At 40.4% G+C, this 20,511-nt stretch overlaps 1 long non-coding RNA gene across 1 annotated transcript; it reads left to right on the forward strand.

Moving 5' to 3' along the window:
* Positions 1-1,887: 1,887 nt before the first annotated feature.
* On the forward strand, positions 1,888-9,391 carry LOC134484009 (uncharacterized). Its single transcript, XR_010061298.1, has 2 exons — positions 1,888-2,731; positions 7,619-9,391. It is a non-coding gene; the product is annotated as an uncharacterized LOC134484009 (long non-coding RNA).
* The last annotated feature ends 11,120 nt before the right edge of the window (positions 9,392-20,511 follow it).

Below are 20,511 nucleotides of genomic sequence, written 5' to 3' on the forward strand. Positions count from 1 at the left end.
GTAGAAAAGTATACTTTTTAAAGTCTAGAGCCACTTATAACTAAGTTTACTCGCCTAGAAAAAGCAATTCACTTTGCGAAACACTGGCTCTGTTTTCCTGTGTAAATGTAAATATCCTACAAGCTTTTCCCTCTTGGAACGAACAGAATTCGCAAAAGAATGTGGGAATGAGACTGGGTAACACATGTTTTGTCTATCCAGAAAAGTATGCTTTACCGTCTAGTACCACTTAAAACTAGGCTGATTCGCCATGTAACAGCAATTAACTTTGTGAAAGACAAGGTTTGTGTTTATCTGAAATATAAACTTACTACAAACTATTCCCAATTGGAATGAATAGAATTTGTCTAGGAGAGTGCGATTAAGACTGGGAAACACATGTTTTGTCCATATAGAGATGTATTATTTTACTGTTTAGAACCACTTAAGTCTAAGCTTACTAGCCATGTAAAGCAATTCAGTTCGCGAAACACTAGCTGTGTGTTTATCGGTAAAGTAAAGGACCTACAAGCTTTTCCCACTTGGAAGGAACAGAATTCGTAAAAATATACGATTCAGAATGGGAAACACATGTTTTTTCTATACAAAAAAGTATGCTTCTTACCGTATAGTATCACATAAAAGTAGGCTTATTCGCCAAGTTCGCCTACGCGCTTTTCCCAAATGGAACGAACAGAATTCGCCAAAGAATGTGCGAATTTCACATGGAAACGCATGTTTTGTCTATCCAGAAAAGTATGCTTTTTACAGTCTAGGACCACTTAAAACTAAGCTTATTCACCAAGTAACAGCAGTTCACTTTGCGAAAAACTGGCTGTGATTTCCTGTGTAAACGTAAATATCATACAAGCTTTTCCCTCTTGGAACGAACAGAATTCGCAAAAGAATGTGTGAATGAGACTGGGAAACACATGTTTTGTCTATCCAGAAAAGTATGCTTTTTACTGTCTAGTACCATTTAAAAGTAGGCTTATTCGCCAAGTTCGCCTAAACGCTTTTCGCAATTGGAAGGAACAGAATTCGCCTAAGAATGTGCGATTTAGACTGGGAAACACATATTTTGTCTATGTAGAAAAGTATACTTTTTAACGTCTAGAGCCACTTATAACTAAGTTTACTCGCCTAGAAAAAGCAATTCACGTTGCGAAACACTGGCTGTGTTTTAATGTGTAAACGAAAATATCCTACAAGCTTTTCCCTCTTGGAACGAACAGAATTCGCAAAAGAATGTGTGAATGAGACTGGGAAACACATGTTTTGTCTATCATGAATAGTATGCTTTTTACCGTCTAGTACCACTTAAAATTAAGCTTATTCCCCAAGTAACAGCAATTCACTTTGTGAAACACAAGGTTTGTGTTTATCTGATTTGTAAACTTTCTACACGCATTTCCCAGTCGGACCGAACAGGAATTGCCTAAGAATGTGTGATTTAGACTAGTAAACGCATGTTTTGTCTATATAGAAAAGTATGCTTTTTACCGTCTGGAAGCACTTAAAATTAAGCTTACTCGCCAAGAGAAAGCAAATCACTTTGTGAAACACTAGCTGTGCGTTCATGGGTAAAGTAAACATCCTACTAGCTTTTCCCACTTGGAACGAACAGAATTCGCAAAAGAATGTGTGAATGAGACTGGGAAACACACGTTTTGACTATCCAGAAAAGTATGCTTTTTACCGTCTAGTTCCACTTCAAACTAAGCTTATTCGCCAAGTAACATCAATTCCCTTTGTGAAACACAAGGTTTGTGTTTATCTGATTTGTAGACTTCCTACATGCTTTTCCCAGTCGGAATGAACAGAATTTGCCTAAGAATGTGCGATTCAGACTGGGAAACACATGTTTTGTCTATATAGAAAAGTATGCTTTTTACCATCTGGATCCACTTAAAACTATGCTTACTCGCCAAGAGAAAGCAATTCACTTTGTGAAACTGAAAAGAAAATTATACAAATTCTAGGTTTAGAAATATAAAATTAAAAGAGTTAGCCCCAAAAGCCACAAACTCAGGGCTAAGCCCTGCCGCCAGGAATAGCAGGCCATAAAGATAAAGAAAAGGAATGCAGGATCCAGCTCAGGCTATCGAGGACTGACCCATAAACCATCCAAAGACGTCCCCCCAGCTTACTCAGAGTCATACTTTAACCAGATGTCCTGCAGACCCTGATAAGCCCCTACTTGTGCTTTTCAGCCATTGTGTCCTACAGAGAGCACTCCAAGAAACCGGACAGCCCAAGCCTAACCAGAGGTGTTTCAAATACAAATGCTCCATCAGTTTTGACAAACGTTTAAAAATAATGAGGACCTGAAGACCCTACCCTTCTCCTGATTTAGTAGCTCTGTTCCAGGAACCAGGGGGCCATAAAACCTTCTGGCGTCCCCTTATCTCCTGGAGCCATAAAACAATCTTGTAACTTGTGGTACATTCCCCTTTGACATCCCCCATCCCCTGGTGCTCACAGCCTCTGCCTTTAAATACTCTTTTTCCCAGCCTCTCGGGGCCGACACCTCTGTCTCCTGCGCGGGATATGTGTCGGCCCGGAGATCTCTGTAATAGGTCTCCGTAATAAACCTCGCCTTTGCTTATTACATCCAAAATGGTCTCTCTGTGTCTGGGGTCCGCAATTTCCCAAGACTTGAGTAAGGGTCTCTCTGCGTGGGATCTTTCATATTTATGGGGGCTCGTCCGGGATCTGCGCTACTACCCCAGACTCCGAAGACCCCTTGGAGGTGAGTTGGATGTTTGTCTGAGTGTTTCTGTGTGAGCGGCGCCGCATTCGTCAGTCTGTGTCTGTCTCTGTTTTGGTTCCACCGTGTGTGTATATATGTGTGTCTTAGTACTGGTCAGTGTTAAGAGGGCAGATGGGTATTCCTGCCCTGTGGTAAGAGGGCAGATGGGTATTCCTGCCCTGTGGTAAGAGGGTGGATGTGTATTCCTGCCCTGTAGGAGAGTGGATGTGTATCCCCACTCAGTGCAGCTGCCTTTGTGGTCCGTGAGGACCCCCTGGCTGCGGAAGGGGGGACGCCCCGGGCCCGCAAGGCTGCAGCCCCTGGAAGACGTTCCACGGGCGGAGAACAGTCGGGAGAGCCCGGCTATGGACAGTCAGGAGGACCTGACTCTGGTTTTCTGGAACAAAGGAGATGGAATGCTCCTTTTACCTAGGCGGGAGTGGACGAGGAATCCCACTCCGTCAGAGGTCGAGTTCGGCTGCCTATTTAAATATAGGCACGGACAAGTGTGCTTAGTCGTTAGGACAAGAGGACACTCTAGAATCCTGTTGGGAGGTGGAATCAGATGGTCCATCTCATCCCAAAAGCAGCTAAGGTTAAGCTGCAGTTTGGGCCACGTACTGAAGGTACCAGGCATCTGTGAAAGTTGGTTATAAGATGCTTTGTCTTGATATTGTTTGTCTGGCTTGTTTTCTGTGGTATTGTCGAGTGTCTTTTTGGCTTTTGTTTCGTTTTTGAATTTTGGACTGACGACTGTGTTCGATTTTGGACTGACGACTGTGTTTGAATTTGGACTGATGACTGTGTTTGAAATCTTGGACTGACGACTGTGTTTGAAATCATGAAACTGTTTGCTTTGTTCGTCAAAGAGTTTTACTTGGTCCTCTTGGTGCTTAAGTTAAGAGTTAAAAATAATTTGCTTGAGAAAAATTGTTTTCTGCCAGGGAGTTTTGTCTTTCTCTCTTGAGCCTCCTCCCCAAGGAGAGAGGCCCCTCCCTTTACTCCCCTTGATCAGCCTAGCTGCTGTTAACAGTTGTGTAAACAGACATTAACAAAAACCTTGAGGACAAAACCTCTCGTAAATAAAAAAGTTCCCCAGATTAGGCCGCCTGCTATAGAACAAATATAGTGAGTAGAAAACTTAATTTTATGGACCCCGCTCTAGTGGCGGTGTGTTGGTTGATAGCCAACGTTAAGTTTTTAAAACATAGTGTTTTATCTGTGCTTGTGCTCCCAGCACACAGTAGGGGGGAGTAAAATTAGCTGCGGAGCTGCTGCAGCGAGCATGGGGACTTCTCAAGTCTCTCCCAATTTTTCTGGCTCTTCAGGAGCTGTTTAAAAGAAAAAGGCTTAAGGTAAAAAGAAACACTATAAAAAGATTTCTTAGTGAATTACTACACCTTGGTTTGCGATCTCTGGGAATCTCATGGTGGACAGCTGAGATAAGCTGGAAAAGGATTTAAATTTTGCTTAGAAACAAAGAATCTTAAAGGTGGAGTTTCAGCCGGTATGACACTTAGTGCATAGCTGCCTAAAAGATCAGAAATGCTGTCAACAGGCTATAAAAAAGGGACAGGCTGTGTTAAAAATGCTACATAAAGAATAATCTAAAAAGGCTGAGAGTGAGGTGGGAGAAGACTCTAAGAAAAACAAGAACAAGAAAGGAATTTCTGCTTTTAGTGACCAGACCTTCAACTCTTGCTCACAGAAAGAGGGTGCTCATTAAGAGAAGTTCTTTAAGGAGCCTGCCTTATCTGCTGGCCCTATTCCAAGAGAGGAGCCAGTCTCCAGCATTAAATTACTTTTCTCACTGGTCATCATTAGCATGGAGAATGCCTTTGATCCTATCCCCACAGCAGCCAGTTCCTGCCCCTGTGGTAGAAATGTCCCAGGTTGGGGGGCAGAGAAGCCCCTAAAATAGTTTCAAAGAATCTACAACAAACTGTAAAGAACTTTGTTTTGTTTTGCCAGTTTGAATTTAGAATTCAGGCTTTGGCTGTGGCCGAGGTCAGGATTAATGTTTTCGTTTCCATGGGCCCTTAGCCCACTGAGACAGTTTGGTAAAGGACTACTACTACAGTCCTGATATTCAGAGACATGGAGAGAGCTATAGTTTTTTTTATTAAAGGTTGGTACTATAGTATTAACAATCTCTTTATTAGATATAAGAGACAAGAAGCCCCAGGTGAACTGGTTACAATTCTTTTGTCAGCTGCTTAGTATCTAACACTCAGGTTCTATCGTCTCTCCATCCTTTTATTATTAGTTGTTACTGAAAGCCTAGTGCCATTTAGAGGATGGGTCTCTTGAGTGATAAAGCCACTGAGCTGGCACTAAAGGAAGGTACTCCTTAAGGGAAAATCTAAGTCCAGAGAGACAACCGGTAACAGATAGACTGCCCCTCTGCTCACTTTTCTGTTTCACAGACACAAGGTCTTTTTGTCCCAAGAAAGCCTCCTGGCTTAGCTGTGTGACTAAATGCTATTTGCCCTCTTCAGTGGACCTCTATTCTCAAGATTCTCTTGTTTTCTCACCATCCCATTTGAGATGCTTGTTAGTAACTGTTACAGGTCTTCTTTACCACCGAGGAAAGACAAAATCCTACTAGAGGCCAGAAAAAGTGTTCCAGAGATGGATGGAAGGCCCTCACTTCTGCCTGCTCTTTTCAGACGCCTAAAGGTAGGGAGTGCCAGGTCTGCCGCCAGGCTCCAAGGGTGGGTCTCTGAGGGGCTAAAAAATGCCCCACCAATCTGGCTAAGATAAAGAAAGGATATGAAGAAAAAGTTACAAAAATTTAAAGGGTTAAGTTAAGTTGCTGAGAGTTAGTACAAGTTACAGAGAAAGAGGTAAAAAGAACAGAAAGCTAAAAAAAAAAGAGACAAAAAGAAGAGGAAGTTAGAGAGATAAAGAGAGATAAAAGACGAGAGAGGAACATATACTGGCCACAGTAGTTAGGGAACCTAGGAAGATAGTACCTGGCAACAGAAGAGAATTCCTGACTAAAGATCAGTGTGCCTAATACGAAGAAAAAGGATATTGGGTCAGGGACTGCCCCAGAAAGAACAAGAGGGGACACTGGAGAGCCTCTTGGTGCTGGCTATACACAGAGATAGAAGGGAAGCCCGCCCAGTTGTTTTGTGGATACAGGGACCCAATGCTCTGTGCTCCTATGCCCCCCTGTGGGCCAATATCCAAAGACCTTGAGTGCAAGGAGCTACTGACAACGAACAATACTTATGGACTGCCCGAAGAACAGTGGACCTTGGCGTGGGCCGGGTAACCCACTAGTTCATAGTCATCCCTGACTGCCCCCATCCCTTGCTCATGAGAAAATTGCTCTCCAAATTGGCTTGCGTGGGCTGAAATGGCTGGATGAGGCCATGTGTATACATATCTATAGACTGTGTATGTGGAGCTTAAGACCTGTCTCAGTACACCAGTAACTGATGCTGGGAGTTGAATGGCTTAGTGCTTTTCTGCCTGAAACACACCGTTCCTGCCAGCCGGGCACTAACAATTATCACCCAATCCAGGACTTAAACTGTGATAGAGTGGCTGATAGAGTGTCCAAAGATGGGACCACTGGTCAGCTGCCATGGACTAGATTCTCCACTGGTTGGGGACAATCTGGTCACCTTGCTGCCCAATCCGGACCTGGAGCCACCACAGCACGAGTGTCAAACACTGACAGAAGCACATGGGTGGAGGAAAGACCTCTGCGACTGGCTGATTGACCCCTGCTGAAAGCCGAGGACCTTGTCCACAGATGGGAACAGTTCTCTTCATGAATGAAGGTCAGAGACAAGTGGGTGCTGCCATGGTGGACAACACAATGTCATCTAGAATGGCTGAACCTCTACCCCCCCCAGCACATCAGCGCCACAGATGCCTTTGCCATCTCTTGGATGCCCGGATGAAGCCAACAACTGTGAGTACTATTCATTGCCCAGGAAAACAGGAGGGAAGAGATTCAGTGACATGGGGCAGTGACAAAACAGATAAAGTGGCTCGAGAAATGGCTATACAGGAGCCTATCCTGGTTACAGGCCTGCAAGAGACAGCCACTGAGAACTAGGATTAGACTAAGGGATGGCCTCACTTAGAAAAGGCCCAAATTGCTTAAAAGATAAAGGACAATGACACACTTGAGGGGAAGCTATACTCCCCAGAGAACAAAGAAAAGACTCACTTTGCCAAATAAAAAAATAGACTCATTTAAGAGATAAGAAGTTTGTCCAAATAGTTAAAATATATATAATAGACTTTAAGATTTTAGCCAAGAGAGACAGTAAAAAGTATAAGATATGTCAATAAATAAATGCTTAACAAACAAACAGGGCAAAGAGACCTAGAGAGTTTAGTGAAAAGTCGAAGTGAACTTCACTGAGATAAAACCAAAAAAATATAATCACAAGTATCTCCTAGTGCTTGTAGATACTTTTTCAAGAATAGATAGAAGCTTTCCTCACCAAACGAGAGACGGCCTCTACAATCATCAAGAAGATACTGAAAGAAATCTTCCCCAGGTCTGGAATGCCCAAGGTAATCTGGTCAGACAACGGTCCTACTTTCATTGCCAAGGTAAGCCAGGGTGTGGCCAAGTATTTAGAGGTCGATTAGAAATTACATTATATTTACAGACCTCAAAGTTCAGGACAGGTAGAGTAAATAAATAGAACTCTAAAAGAGACCCTAAACAAATTGACCATGGAGACTGGCACAGACTGGGTGACACTCCTTCCCTCTTGCTCTCTTCAGAGCAAGAAATACCCCTTCCAGATTCAGCCTTACCCCCTTTGAGATCTTATATGGGGCCTCAGCTCCCCTGACTGTATTAGATGATGTTACTGAACCAACATGTCATAGTAATAATGATTTGTGTGCCAGGCTAAAAGACCTACAGGTGATACAGAAAGAAATCTGCTCACAGCTGACAACAGCCTATGCCCCGGAGACCCCTGAGACATCCCATCAGTTCCAGGTCGGAAGCAGCTACACTGAGCCCAGACACTCGATCCTCGCTGGAAAGGACCATACCTGGTGCTGCTGACCACCCTGACAGCCGTCAATTCTCAGCCCTCACCAGCCGTGTACTAGCTGTTAGGGCTGAGAGCTGGGACCTAGAGAGAAATTCAGTCATGTTTGTCCTGGGTTCCATCGAGATAGGTGTGGGGATAGGCTTGATTTCTATTACAAATAATGTAACATTACATATGTTAGTACTCCTAACACTTCTTGGGACTGTGCCTCAGGGATCACAACCTATATAAGTTTAGAAGTTCTGAAAGACAGTCATGACCTTGGTGTATAGGTTCAGATAGTGTCCAGATTGGAATCCTGATGCTAAAGACTTAGTAAGAGACAAAAAAAAGGAGTTGAGAATTACTTAGGGCTAGGGCTATCTAGGTGCTACAAGGGCAGCACAAGGACATCTGCTGTTGCCCTACAATACAAGGCTTATAGAGAATTCAGAACTGCCATTGACTCAGATATAAAAAGAGTAAAAGACTTTTTAGCTGACCTCCAAGAATACCTAACTTCCCTCTCAGAGGTAGTCCTTCAAAATAAGAAAAGATCAGACCTGATATTCCTTAAAGAAGGAATCTGTGTGCTACACTGAAAGAAAAATGTTGCTTCTATACAGACCATTCAGGAGTAATTAAAGACTCCATAAATAAACTTAAAAAAAGGTTAGACAAAAGACAGACAGACAGAAAAACACATCAGAGATAGTTCGAGAGCTAGTTTAGTAGATCTCCCTGGATGACTACCCTACTCTCTGCTACAGCTGGGCCATTATTAATAATTTTCTTGGTTTTAGTTTTTGGCTCCTGCGTGACAAACAGGTTAATTGCTTTTGTTAAAAATTGAGTGGGTGCTGTGCGGTTGATGGTCCTGAGACAACAGTACCAGTCAGTTAGGACAACTGGTGAGACCAAATAAGACTTGATATCAAAATTCTAAGATTAGAATTATTTAGTAGGAGAAGACGGGAATGAAAAGAAAATTATACAAATTCTAGGTTTAGAAATATAAAATTAAAAGAGTTAGCCCCAAAAGCCACAAACTCAGGGCTAAGCCCTGCCGCCAGGAATAGCAGGCCATAAAGATAAAGAAAAGGAATGCAGGATCCAGCTCAGGCTATCGAGGACTGACCCATAAACCATCCAAAGACGTCCCCCCAGCTTACTCAGAGTCATACTTTAACCAGATGTCCTGCAGACCCTGATAAGCCCCTACTTGTGCTTTTCAGCCATTGTGTCCTACAGAGAGCACTCCAAGAAACCGGACAGCCCAAGCCTAACCAGAGGTGTTTCAAATACAAATGCTCCATCAGTTTTGACAAACGTTTAAAAATAATGAGGACCTGAAGACCCTACCCTTCTCCTGATTTAGTAGCTCTGTTCCAGGAACCAGGGGGCCATAAAACCTTCTGGCGTCCCCTTATCTCCTGGAGCCATAAAACAATCTTGTAACTTGTGGTACATTCCCCTTTGACATCCCCCATCCCCTGGTGCTCACAGCCTCTGCCTTTAAATACTCTTTTTCCCAGCCTCTCGGGGCCGACACCTCTGTCTCCTGCGCGGGATATGTGTCGGCCCGGAGATCTCTGTAATAGGTCTCCGTAATAAACCTCGCCTTTGCTTATTACATCCAAAATGGTCTCTCTGTGTCTGGGGTCCGCAATTTCCCAAGACTTGAGTAAGGGTCTCTCTGCGTGGGATCTTTCAAAACACTAGCTGTGTGTTCATGGGTAAACGTAAACATCCTACTAGCTTTCCCACTTGGAACGAACAGAATTCGCAAAAGAATGTGTGAATGAGACTGGGAAACACAGGTTTTGTCCATCCAGAAAAGTATGCTTTTTACTGTCTAGTACCACTTAAAAGTAGGCTTATTCGCGAAGTTCGCCTACACGCTTTTCCCAATTGGAACGAACAGAATTCGCCTAAGAATGTGCGATTTAGACTGGGAAACACATGTTTTGTCTATATAGAAAAGAATGCTTTTTACTGTCTAGTACCACTTAAAAGTAGGCTTATTCGCGAAGTTCGCCTACACGCTTTTCCCAATTGGAACGAACAGAATTCGCCTAAGAATGTGCGATTTAGACTGGGAAACACATGTTTTGTCTATATAGAAAAGAATGCTTTTTACTGTCTAGTACCACTTAAAAGTAGGCTTATTCGCCAAGTTCGCCTACACGCTTTTCGCAATTGGAACGAACAGAATTCGCCTAAGAATGTGCGATTTAGACTGGGAAACGCATGTTTTGTCTCTGTAGAAAAGTATACTTTTTACCGTCTAGAGCCACTTATAACTAAGTTTACTCGCCTAGAAAAAGCAATTCACTTTGCGAAAAACTGGCTGTGATTTCCTGTGTAAACGTAAATATCCTACAAGCTTTTCCCTCTTGGAACGAACAGAATTCGCAAAAGAATGTGTGAATGAGACTGGGAAACACATGTTTTGTCTATCAAGAAAAGTTTGCTTTTTACGGTCTAGTACCACTTAAAACTAAGCTTATTCGCCAAGTAACAGCAATTCACTTTGTGAAACACAATGTTTGTGTTTTTCTGATTTGTCGACTTCCTACACGCTTTTCCCAGTCGGAATGAACAGAATTTGCCTAAGAATGTGTGATTTAGACTGGGAAACGCATGTTTTTTCTATCCAGAAAAGTATGGTTTTTACCGTGTAGTACCACTTAAAACTAAGCTTATTCGCCAAGTAACAGCAATTCACTTTGTGAAACACAAGGTTTGTGTTTATCTGATTTGTAAACTTCCTACAAGCATTTTCCAGTTGGAACGAACAGAATTTGCCTAAGAGTGTGCGATTCAGACTGGGAAACACATGTTTTTTCTATATAGAAAAGTATTCTTTTTACTATCTGGAACCACTTAAAACTATGCTTACTCGGGAAGAGAAAGCAATTCACTTTGTGAAACACTAGCTGTGTGTTCATGGGTAAAGTAAACATCCTACTAGCTTTTCCCACTTGGAACGAACAGAATTCGCAAAAGAATGTGTGAATGAGACTGGGAAACACAGGTTTTGTCTATCCAGAAAAGTATGCTTTTTACTGTCTTGTACCACTTAAAAGTAGGCTTATTCGCCAAGTTCGCCTACACGCTTTTCGCAATTGGAACGAACAGAATTCGCCTAAGAATGTGCGATTTAGATTGGGAAACGCATGTTTTGTCTATGTAGAAAAGTATACTTTTTACCGTCTAGAGCCACTTATAACTAAGTTTACTCGCCTAGAAAAAGCAATTCACTTTGCGAAACACTGGCTGTGATTTCCTGTGTAAACGTAAATATCCTACAAGCTTTTCCCTCTTGGAACGAACAGAATTCGCAAAAGAATGTGTGAATGAGACTGGGAAACACATGTTTTGTCTATCCAGAAAAGTATGCTTTTTACCGTCTAGTACCACTTCAAACTAAGCTTATTCGCCAAGTAACAACAATTCACTTTGTGAAACACAAGATTTGTGTTTATCTGATTTGTAGACTTCCTACATGCTTTTCCCAGTCGGAATGAACAGAATTTGCCTAAGAATGTGTGATTTAGACTGGGAAACACATGTTTTGTCTATATCGAAAAGTATGCATTTACCGTCTGGGAGCACTTAAAACTAAGCTTACTCGCCAAGAGAAAGCAATTCACTTTGTGAAACACTAGCTGTGTGTTCATGGGTAAAGTAAACATCCTACTAGCTTTTCCCACTTGGAACGAACAGAATTGGCAAAAGAATGTGTGAATGAGACTGGGAAACACATGTTTTGTCTATCCAGAAAAGTATGCTTTTTACTGTCTAGTACCACTTAAAAGTAGGCTTATTCACCAAGTTCGCCTACACGCTTTTCGCATTTGGAAGGAACAGAATTCGCCTAAGAATGTGCGATTTAGACTGGGAAACGCATGTTTTGTCTATGTAGAAAAGTATACTTTTTAAAGTCTAGAGCCACTTATAACTAAGTTTACTCGCCTAGAAAAAGCAATTCACTTTGCGAAACACTGGCCGTATTTTCCTGTGTAAATGTAAATATCCTACAAGCTTTTCCCTCTTGGAAGGAACAGAATTCGCAAAAGAATGTGTGAATGAGACTGGGTAACACATGTTTTGTCTATCCAGAAAAGTATGCTTTACCGACTAGTACCACTTAAAACTAAGCTGATTCGCCATGTAACAGCAATTAACTTTGTGAAAGACAAGGTTTGTGTTTATCTGAAATATAAACTTACTACAAACTATTCCCAATTGAAACGAATAGAATTTGTCTAGGAAAGTGCGATTAAGACTGGGAAACACATGTTTTGTCCATATAGAGATGTATTATTTTACTGTTTAGAACCACTTAAGTCTAAGCTTACTAGCCATGTAAAGCAATTCAGTTCGCGAAACACTAGCTGTGTGTTTATCGGTAAAGTAAAGGACCTACAAGCTTTTCCCACTTGGAAGGAACAGAATTCGTAAAAATATACGATTCAGAATGGGAAACACATGTTTTTTCTATACAAAAAAGTATGCTTCTTACCGTATAGTATCACATAAAAGTAGGCTTATTCGCCAAGTTCGCCTACGCGCTTTTCCCAAATGGAACGAACAGAATTCGCCTAAGAATGTGCGAATTTGACATGGAAACGCATGTTTTGTCTATCCAGAAAAGTATGCTTTTTACCGTCTAGGACCACTTAAAACTAAGCTTATTCACCAAGTAACAGCAATTCACTTTGCGAAAAACTGGCTGTGATTTCCTGTGTAAACGTAAATATCATACAAGCTTTTCCCTCTTGGAACGAACAGAATTCGCAAAAGAATGTGTGAATGAGACTGGGAAACACATGTTTTGTCTATCCAGAAAAGTATGCTTTTTACTGTCTAGTACCACTTAAAAGTAGGCTTATTCGCCAAGTTCGCCTACACGCTTTTCGCAATTGGAACGAACAGAATTCGCCTAAGAATGTGCGATTTAGACTGGGAAACGCATATTTTGTCTATGTAGAAAAGTATACTTTTTAACGTCTAGAGCCACTTATAACTAAGTTTACTCGCCTAGAAAAAGCAATTCACTTTGCGAAACACTGGCTGTGTTTTAATGTGTAAACGAAAATATCCTACAAGCTTTTCCCTCTTGGAACGAACAGAATTCGCAAAAGAATGTGTGAATGAGACTGGGAAACACATGTTTTGTCTATCATGAATAGTATGCTTTTTACCGTCTAGTACCACTTAAAATTAAGCTTATTCCCCAAGTAACAGCAATTCACTTTGTGAAACACAAGGTTTGTGTTTATCTGATTTGTAAACTTCCTACACGCATTTCCCAGTCGGACCGAACAGAAATTGCCTAAGAATGTGTGATTTAGGCTAGTAAACGCATGTTTTGTCTATATAGAAAAGTATGCTTTTTACCGTCTGGAAGCACTTAAAATTAAGCTTACTCGCCAAGAGAAAGCAATTCACTTTGTGAAACACTAGCTGTGCGTTCATGGGTAAAGTAAACATCCTACTAGCTTTTCCCACTTGGAACGAACAGAATTCGCAAAAGAATGTGTGACTGAGACTGGGAAACACAGGTTTTGACTATCCAGAAAAGTATGCTTTTTACCGTCTAGTTCCACTTCAAACTAAGCTTATTCGCCAAGTAACATCAATTCCCTTTGTGAAACACAAGGTTTGTGTTTATCTGATTTGTAGACTTCCTACATGCTTTTCCCAGTCGGAATGAACAGAATTTGCCTAAGAATGTGGGATTTAGACTGGGAAACGCATGTTTGTCTATATAGAAAGATATGCTTTTTACCGTCTGGAACCAATTAAAACTAAGCTTACTCGCCAAGAAAAAGCAATTCACTTTGTGAAGCACTAGCTGTGTGTCCATGGGTAAAGTAAACATCCTACACGCTTTTCCCAATTGGAACGAACAGAATTCGCCTAAGAATGTGCGATTTAGACTGGGAAACACATGTTTTGTCTATATAGAAAAGTATGCTTTTTACTGTCTAGTACCACTTAAAAGTAGGCTTATTCGCCAAGTTCGCCTACACGCTTTTCGCAATTGGAATGAACAGAATTCGCCTAAGAATGTGCGATTTAGACTGGGAAACGCATGTTTTCTCTATGTAGAAAAGTATACTTTTTAAAGTCTAGAGCCACTTATAACTAAGCTTACTCGCCTAGAAAAAGCAATTCACTTTGCGAAACACTGGCCGTGTTTTCCTGTGTAAACGTAAATATCCTACAAGCTTTTCCCTCTTGGAACGAACAGAATTCGCAAAAGAATGTGTGAATGAGACTGGGTAACACATGTTTTGTCTATCCAGAAAAGTATGCTTTTTACTGTCTAGTACCACTTAAAAGTAGGCTTATTCGCCAAGTTCGCCTACACGCTTTTCGCAATTGGAACGAACAGAATTCGCCTAAGAATGTGCGATTTAGACTGGGAAACGCATATTTTGTCTATGTAGAAAAGTATACTTTTTAACGTCTAGAGCCACTTATAACTAAGTTTACTCGCCTAGAAAAAGCAATTCACTTTGCGAAACACTGGCTGTGTTTTAATGTGTAAACGAAAATATCCTACAAGCTTTTCCCTCTTGGAACGAACAGAATTCGCAAAAGAATGTGTGAATGAGACTGGGAAACACATGTTTTGTCTATCATGAATAGTATGCTTTTTACCGTCTAGTACCACTTAAAATTAAGCTTATTCCCCAAGTAACAGCAATTCACTTTGTGAAACACAAGGTTTGTGTTTATCTGATTTGTAAACTTCCTACACGCATTTCCCAGTCGGACCGAACAGAAATTGCCTAAGAATGTGTGATTTAGACTAGTAAACGCATGTTTTGTCTATATAGAAAAGTATGCTTTTTACCGTCTGGAAGCACTTAAAATTAAGCTTACTCGCCAAGAGAAAGCAATTCACTTTGTGAAACACTAGCTGTGCGTTCATGGGTAAAGTAAACATCCTAGTAGCTTTTCCCACTTGGAACGAACAGAATTCGCAAAAGAATGTATGACTGAGACTGGGAAACACAGGTTTTGACTATCCAGAAAAGTATGCTTTTTACCGTCTAGTTCCACTTCAAACTAAGCTTATTCGCCAAGTAACATCAATTCCCTTTGTGAAACACAAGGTTTGTGTTTATCTGATTTGTAGACTTCCTACATGCTTTTCCCAGTCGGAATGAACAGAATTTGCCTAAGAATGTGGGATTTAGACTGGGAAACGCATGTTTGTCTATATAGAAAGATATGCTTTTTACCGTCTGGAACCAATTAAAACTAAGCTTACTCGCCAAGAAAAAGCAATTCACTTTGTGAAGCACTAGCTGTGTGTCCATGGGTAAAGTAAACATCCTACACGCTTTTCCCAATTGGAACGAACAGAATTCGCCTAAGAATGTGCGATTTAGACTGGGAAACACATGTTTTGTCTATATAGAAAAGTATGCTTTTTACTGTCTAGTACCACTTAAAAGTAGGCTTATTCGCCAAGTTCGCCTACACGCTTTTCGCAATTGGAATGAACAGAATTCGCCTAAGAATGTGCGATTTAGACTGGGAAACGCATGTTTTCTCTATGTAGAAAAGTATACTTTTTAAAGTCTAGAGCCACTTATAACTAAGCTTACTCGCCTAGAAAAAGCAATTCACTTTGCGAAACACTGGCCGTGTTTTCCTGTGTAAACGTAAATATCCTACAAGCTTTTCCCTCTTGGAACGAACAGAATTCGCAAAAGAATGTGTGAATGAGACTGGGTAACACATGTTTTGTCTATCCAGAAAAGTATGCTTTTTACTGTCTAGTACCACTTAAAAGTAGGCTTATTCGCCAAGTTCGCCTACACGCTTTTCGCAATTGGAACGAACAGAATTCGCCTAAGAATGTGCGATTTAGACTGGGAAACGCATATTTTGTCTATGTAGAAAAGTATACTTTTTAACGTCTAGAGCCACTTATAACTAAGTTTACTCGCCTAGAAAAAGCAATTCACTTTGCGAAACACTGGCTGTGTTTTAATGTGTAAACGAAAATATCCTACAAGCTTTTCCCTCTTGGAACGAACAGAATTCGCAAAAGAATGTGTGAATGAGACTGGGAAACACATGTTTTGTCTATCATGAATAGTATGCTTTTTACCGTCTAGTACCACTTAAAATTAAGCTTATTCCCCAAGTAACAGCAATTCACTTTGTGAAACACAAGGTTTGTGTTTATCTGATTTGTAAACTTCCTACACGCATTTCCCAGTCGGACCGAACAGAAATTGCCTAAGAATGTGTGATTTAGACTAGTAAACGCATGTTTTGTCTATATAGAAAAGTATGCTTTTTACCGTCTGGAAGCACTTAAAATTAAGCTTACTCGCCAAGAGAAAGCAATTCACTTTGTGAAACACTAGCTGTGCGTTCATGGGTAAAGTAAACATCCTAGTAGCTTTTCCCACTTGGAACGAACAGAATTCGCAAAAGAATGTATGACTGAGACTGGGAAACACAGGTTTTGACTATCCAGAAAAGTATGCTTTTTACCGTCTAGTTCCACTTCAAACTAAGCTTATTCGCCAAGTAACATCAATTCCCTTTGTGAAACACAAGGTTTGTGTTTATCTGATTTGTAGACTTCCTACATGCTTTTCCCAGTCGGAATGAACAGAATTTGCCTAAGAATGTGGGAATTTGACTGGGAAACGCATGTTTGTCTATATAGAAAGATATGCTTTTTACCGTCTGGAACCAATTAAAACTAAGCTTACTCGCCAAGAAAAAGCAATTCACTTTGTGAAGCACTAGCTGTGTGTCCATGGGTAAAGTAAACATCCTACACGCTTTTCCCAATTGGAACGAACAGAATTCGCCTAAGAATGTGCGATTTAGACTGGGAAACACATGTTTTGTCTATATAGAAAAGTATGCTTTTTACTGTCTAGTACCACTTAAAAGTAGGCTTATTCGCCAAGTTCGCCTACACGCTTTTCGCAATTGGAATGAACAGAATTCGCCTAAGAATGTGCGATTTAGACTGGGAAACGCATGTTTTCTCTATGTAGAAAAGTATACTTTTTAAAGTCTAGAGCCACTTATAACTAAGTTTACTCGCCTAGAAAAAGCAATTCACTTTGCGAAACACTGGCCGTGTTTTCCTGTGTAAATGTAAATATCCTACAAGCTTTTCCCTCTTGGAAGGAACAGAATTCGCAAAAGAATGTGTGAATGAGACTGGGTAACACATGTTTTGTCTATCCAGAAAAGTATGCTTTTTACTGTCTAGTACCACTTAAAAGTAGGCTTATTCGCCAAGTTCGCCTACACGCTTTTCGCAATTGGAACGAACAGAATTCGCCTAAGAATGTGCGATTTAGACTGGGAAACGCATATTTTGTCTATGTAGAAAAGTATACTTTTTAACGTCTAGAGCCACTTATAACTAAGTTTACTCGCCTAGAAAAAGCAATTCACTTTGCGAAACACTGGCTGTGTTTTAATGTGTAAACGAAAATATCCTACAAGCTTTTCCCTCTTGGAACGAACAGAATTCGCAAAAGAATGTGTGAATGAGACTGGGAAACACATGTTTTGTCTATCATGAATAGTATGCTTTTTACCGTCTAGTACCACTTAAAATTAAGCTTATTCCCCAAGTAACAGCAATTCACTTTGTGAAACACAAGGTTTGTGTTTATCTGATTTGTAAACTTCCTACACGCATTTCCCAGTCGGACCGAACAGAAATTGCCTAAGAATGTGTGATTTAGGCTAGTAAACGCATGTTTTGTCTATATAGAAAAGTATGCTTTTTACCGTCTGGAAGCACTTAAAATTAAGCTTACTCGCCAAGAGAAAGCAATTCACTTTGTGAAACACTAGCTGTGCGTTCATGGGTAAAGTAAACATCCTACTAGCTTTTCCCACTTGGAACGAACAGAATTCGCAAAAGAATGTGTGACTGAGACTGGGAAACACAGGTTTTGACTATCCAGAAAAGTATGCTTTTTACCGTCTAGTTCCACTTCAAACTAAGCTTATTCGCCAAGTAACATCAATTCCCTTTGTGAAACACAAGGTTTGTGTTTATCTGATTTGTAGACTTCCTACATGCTTTTCCCAGTCGGAATGAACAGAATTTGCCTAAGAATGTGGGAATTTGACTGGGAAACGCATGTTTGTCTATATAGAAAGATATGCTTTTTACCGTCTGGAACCAATTAAAACTAAGCTTACTCGCCAAGAAAAAGCAATTCACTTTGTGAAGCACTAGCTGTGTGTCCATGGGTAAAGTAAACATCCTACACGCTTTTCCCAATTGGAACAAACAGAATTCGCCTAAGAATGTGCGATTTAGACTGGGAAACACATGTTTTGTCTATATAGAAAAGTATGCTTTTTACTGTCTAGTACCACTTAAAAGTAGGCTTATTCGCCAAGTTCGCCTACACGCTTTTCGCAATTGGAACGAACAGAATTCGCCTAAGAATGTGCGATTTAGACTGGGAAACGCATGTTTTCTCTATGTAGAAAAGTATACTTTTTAAAGTCTAGAGCCACTTATAACTAAGTTTACTCGCCTAGAAAAAGCAATTCACTTTGCGAAACACTGGCCGTGTTTTCCTGTGTAAATGTAAATATCCTACAAGCTTTTCCCTCTTGGAAGGAACAGAATTCGCAAAAGAATGTGTGAATGAGACTGGGTAACACATGTCTTGTCTATCCAGAAAAGTATGCTTTTTACTGTCTAGTACCACTTAAAAGTAGGCTTATTCGCCAAGTTCGCCTACACGCTTTTCGCAATTGGAACGAACAGAATTCGCCTAAGAATGTGCGATTTAGACTGGGAAACGCATATTTTGTCTATGTAGAAAAGTATACTTTTTAACGTCTAGAGCCGCTTATAACTAAGTTTACTCGCCTAGAAAAAGCAATTCACTTTGCGAAACACTGGCTGTGTTTTAATGTGTAAACGAAAATATCCTACAAGCTTTTCCCTCTTGGAACGAACAGAATTCGCAAAAGAATGTGTGAATGAGACTGGGAAACACATGTTTTGTCTATCATGAATAGTATGCTTTTTACCGTCTAGTACCACTTAAAATTAAGCTTATTCCCCAAGTAACAGCAATTCACTTTGTGAAACACAAGGTTTGTGTTTATCTGATTTGTAAACTTCCTACACGCATTTCCCAGTCGGACCGAACAGAAATTGCCTAAGAATGTGTGATTTAGGCTAGTAAACGCATGTTTTGTCTATATAGAAAAGTATGCTTTTTACCGTCTGGAAGCACTTAAAATTAAGCTTACTCGCCAAGAGAAAGCAATTCACTTTGTGAAACACTAGCTGTGCGTTCATGGGTAAAGTAAACATCCTACTAGCTTTTCCCACTTGGAACGAACAGAATTCGCAAAAGAATGTGTGACTGAGACTGGGAAACACAGGTTTTGACTATCCAGAAAAGTATGCTTTTTACCGTCTAGTTCCACTTCAAACTAAGCTTATTCGCCAAGTAACATCAATTCCCTTTGTGAAACACAAGGTTTGTGTTTATCTGATTTGTAGACTTCCTACATGCTTTTCCCAGTCGGAATGAACAGAATTTGCCTAAGAATGTGGGATTTAGACTGGGAAACGCATGTTTGTCTATATAGAAAGATATGCTTTTTACCGTCTGGAACCAATTAAAACTAAGCTTACTCGCCAAGAAAAAGCAATTCACTTTGTGAAGCACTAGCTGTGTGTCCATGGGTAAAGTAAACATCCTACACGCTTTTCCCAATTGGAACGAACAGAATTCGCCTAAGAATGTGCGATTTAGACTGGGAAACACATGTTTTGTCTATATAGAAAAGTATGCTTTTTACTGTCTAGTACCACTTAAAAGTAGGCTTATTCGCCAAGTTCGCCTACACGCTTTTCGCAATTGGAACGAACAGAATTCGCCTAAGAATGTGCGATTTAGACTGGGAAACGCATGTTTTGTCTATGTAGAAAAGTATACTTTTTAAAGTCTAGAGCCACTTATAACTAAGTTTACTCGCCTAGAAAAAGCAATTCACTTTGCGAAACACTGGCCGTATTTTCCTGTGTAAATGTAAATATCCTACAAGCTTTTCCCTCTTGGAAGGAACATAATTCGCAAAAGAATGTGTGAATGAGACTGGGTAACACATGTTTTGTCTATCCAGAAAAGTATGCTTTACCGACTAGTACCACTTAAAACTAAGCTGATTCGCCATGTAACAGCAATTAACTTTGTGAAAGACAAGGTTTGTGTTTATCTGAAATATAAACTTACTACAAACTATTCCCAATTGGAACGAATAGAATTTGTCTAGGAAAGTGCGATTAAGACTGGGAAACACATGTTTTGTCCATATAGAGATGTATTATTTTACTGTTTAGAACCACTTAAGTCTAAGCTTACTAGCCATGTAAAGCAATTCAGTTCGCGAAACACTAGCTGTGTGTTTATCGGTAAAGTAAAGGACCTACAAGCTTTTCCCACTTGGAAGGAACAGAATTCGTAAAAATATACGATTCAGAATGGGAAACACATGTTTTTTCTATACAAAAAAGTATGCTTCTTACCGTATAGTATCACATAAAAGTAGGCTTATTCGCCAAGTTCGCCTATGCGCTTTTCCCAAATGGAACGAACAGAATTCGCCAAAGAATGTGCGAATTTGACATGGAAACGCATGTTTTGTCTATCCAGAAAAGTATGCTTTTTACCGTCTAGGACCACTTAAAACTAAGCTTATTCACCAAGT

The sequence above is a fragment of the Rattus norvegicus genome, chromosome X, assembly GCF_036323735.1.
Source record: "Rattus norvegicus strain BN/NHsdMcwi chromosome X, GRCr8, whole genome shotgun sequence".
Lineage (NCBI taxonomy): Eukaryota > Metazoa > Chordata > Mammalia > Rodentia > Muridae > Rattus > Rattus norvegicus.